The following is a 3372-nucleotide window of genomic DNA, read 5'->3' on the forward strand; positions in this document are numbered from 1 at the left end:
GCGGGAAGCCTTTAGCAGGGGGATGGATGGTGTGAGCATCCGAAGGAGCTGCCAGCCTGCGGGTTCGCCCGGCGTTTCTTATTCCTCAGCAGGGCTCTGGGGCAGCTTCACCACTGTGCCCTGCAAAATGTACTGGCTGGGGTTAAAAGTAACTCATGTGTCTTCATGGGGTTGGGAAGGGATGCTAGCAAAAACCGTCAGACCCCAGCATGGTGGGTCTGTTGCGGGGGTCCCATGCCTCCCACCGCAGGTCCGGGGAAGGTGACGCCAGGAGCAAATCCCTTCCCATGGCCCCAGCCTGGCTGGCACTGCCCTAAACCCAGGCTGTGCCACAGGTAGAAAAGTAACTTTCTGGGGCATTTCCCACCTTGGAGAAAGCAGCATCCCTCTACCCTAAACCTGTGGCTACCAGTGGCCCCATTTCTCCCTCTGCACCAGCCCTTTCCCTGGTGCATCGAGCTCTGGCACAGCCTCCTGCACCATAGCTGGGCATCTCCCTGGGGGAAAGACAGAGCTCCTCAGTGCTTCCAGCCCAGCGATGAGCTTGGGGACACAAAGCTGCCGGCCCCAGATCCAACCGTGGGAGACCGAGGGTGGGAGCAGGGTATGATCCCACCGCCTCCCTTCCCATCCGCAGCTTGGTCCAGCCGCCCCCCCACCAGAAGGCCCCTGCGGTCCCTGCCCCGGCCGAGGTGTAACCTTTGCAATCTTCACTCTGGAGCAATTTCTCAGCCTTCCTCTTCCTTTTCTGCATGCTCCCTGCAATTAAAAGCCGGCTGCAGCCAAATGACCCAGCGCCACATGCATGCTAAAAAGCCCCCCACCAGGCAGCTACCGAGCTTTCCTTTGAAGGGCAGAGCATCCGCCGCTGCCTAGCCCCATGCGACCCCCAAACCCACAGCCCCCAAGTCCCATGGCACCACTGAGCCCTGGCTCGGTGCAGCCGGGGGAAACTGAGGCAGGGCGAGGGCAGGGGCTCTCCCCAGAGCTGCAGCCCATGCACCCTCTGCTGCTGGGGCTCTCCTTCCTCCCCAAAAGCCTAAAGGTCTGTTTGCCCACAGCGAAGGGAAGAGTACAAGGGTATCAGTGTAAATTAGGTCAGGAAGCATTGCTAATAAACTGTCACTCCTGGTTGCATAATGGGAGCAATTATGGGTTTAGGTCTCGTTAAGACACCAGGAAGGAAAACACGGTCTGTCTGGGGTGGGAGGAGTGTGATGGCAAACAAAAAGGAGGGTCCTGTTGACAGAAGGATGAAGCTGCTTCCACGTCAGAGGCATTTCTGTCCCATTCTGGTGCATCGGCAGCCTGGGGCTTGGATCCACTCCCGTGCTGGGGGGATGCAGGGGGTGGGGTCCCAGCTCTTCCTGTGCTCTGCTCCTTCCCCCAGGCACCCCAGGGCCCCGGGGACTCAGGGCAGGCGCTTTTAACCCCTCTGAAATCCCTGGGCCCTGATCCCCCCTGCTCAGCTCAGCCCTTGATGCTCACTGTGCCCGTGCAGCCTTTCCTTGGGGTCCGGTGGGGACCCGTGGGCAGTGGGGACAGTGCTGGGCTGTGCCAGGGAAGCCTGGGAGAAGCATCCAAGCTCTTCCCGTGCTGCCCACTGCCCCACGCTGCTGCCGGGCTCTGCGTAGGCAGCCTTCCCTACCGGAACCACTGGGCAGCAAACGCCTCTGCCTCCCTGCCGCTGGGGCAGCCCCAAACCCACCAGGCAGGTCCTCTTTGGGGTCTCCAGAGGGATGCTTGGGCACTGGCCGAGGTCACCCAGAGCCCAGCCAAAATAAACCCAAGGCTCCCCATGAGCAAAATGCCGGGGCACTGCCAAACCTGGGGTGGGGGGCACCCGTGCCCCCTCCACGGAGGCTCCCGGCATGAATCCAGCCCATGCACGCCACGAAGGAGGGGCCGGGGTGCCCAGCGGCAAGGGTTAGCCTTTAACCACCCAAAACACGGTACGGAGGGAGAGGAAATTCTTGAGGCATCTACTAACATAAAAAGAGTCGTACTTTACATTCGGTCCCACTTATGGCTTATAAATGATTACTGCACCTTTTAATAAATGGTTAATCAAGTGTTAGAGTCCAAACAAGTTGATGGGTTGCTTATTACCACGGTTTATAACCTTTTATGAATGCCTTCTGTCGATGTAGTTATAAACATCCATACCACGTACTTCTCGTGTCTTGACATGTTGGTCACATCTGCTCGAAGTTTATTAACTCTTGAGCTGCTCGCTAACTGGGAGGGATCCCGCTATTTATCTGTATTAATCCGTCCTGCTCAGAAAGCACACCTGCATGGCAGGAGCTGGCCGAGGGCGACGGCGGCGTCCCCCCTTCATCCAAAAAAGGGTTCGAAGCAAGAGGGATGCATCCTCATCAGAAATAAATGAGCAGCAGGGTGTTGCTCTCACGAGTCTGGGAGGGGTTTTTTGCCACCAGGACAAACAAGCGAGGGAAGTTGGTGGCAGATTCTTCGTCCTTGAAGTCATTGAGCCGAGACAGGATGTCACCCTGGACCGCCCGCTTGAATCAAAAACACAAGATATTGGGCTCAATGCAAGAGGAATTGGGTGAAATTCGCTGGCCTGCAAACACGGGAGGTCAAACAGAATGATTTAGTGGGCTCTTCTGGCCTGGAGATCCACAGAAACATCCTTGGCCATCACTGTTCATGCGCAGCTGAAGCCCCCCTCGCGTCATCTTGCAAATAATGAAATAAAACTCTCAATAAGCTGAATAATCAGAAAACAATTTTCCAATAAAAGCGTCCCCCGAAATCTCCTTTTAAGGCAAGGACTGGGATTCCCAACGCCGAGCGTGTTCCCGACGCCTCGCGTTATTGTTCGGCTGCCTGTACCGGGGCTGGGCAGGCTGCCACGCCGCCCCGCGCCCCCGGGGACGCTCCCTGCCACGCGGCCCAGCCAGCCCCCCCCTTCTGAGCCCTTTTTGCCTTGATTTTTCCCCTTTTGCTGGATGCTTCAGAAAATCTTCCTGTTTAAAAAGAGCAAGCGGGGAGTATGAGGTGCTGCAGCGCTGCAGAACCCACATTCGCTCTGGTGTTTTTAACAGCCGGAGAAGGGATTTGTGCGTGAGGCAGACGGGGACGGTCCCAGCCCGGGCGGGAAGCTGGGTCTCCCTGGTCGCCTTGGCTTCAGACGTGCCTGCAGGTTTTTTAGTAGCTACCCGTGCTTTCCCCTTTGCTCCCTGCTCCACAGCCCCTCCAGAGCGGGTACCCCATCTCCCACGGGAGGAGCATCTCCCACCCGGGGCAGCCTTGCTCGCTGCCCCCCAGAGCGTTATTTGTGAGGCTCGGGGTGAGGCCGTGGCGTGCAGCAGGGCGAGGATGCTCGCCGGCTCCCGGCTGTCCCCG

The sequence above is a fragment of the Egretta garzetta genome, unplaced genomic scaffold, assembly GCF_000687185.1.
Source record: "Egretta garzetta isolate BGI_Z169 unplaced genomic scaffold, ASM68718v1 scaffold135, whole genome shotgun sequence".
NCBI lineage: Eukaryota > Metazoa > Chordata > Aves > Pelecaniformes > Ardeidae > Egretta > Egretta garzetta.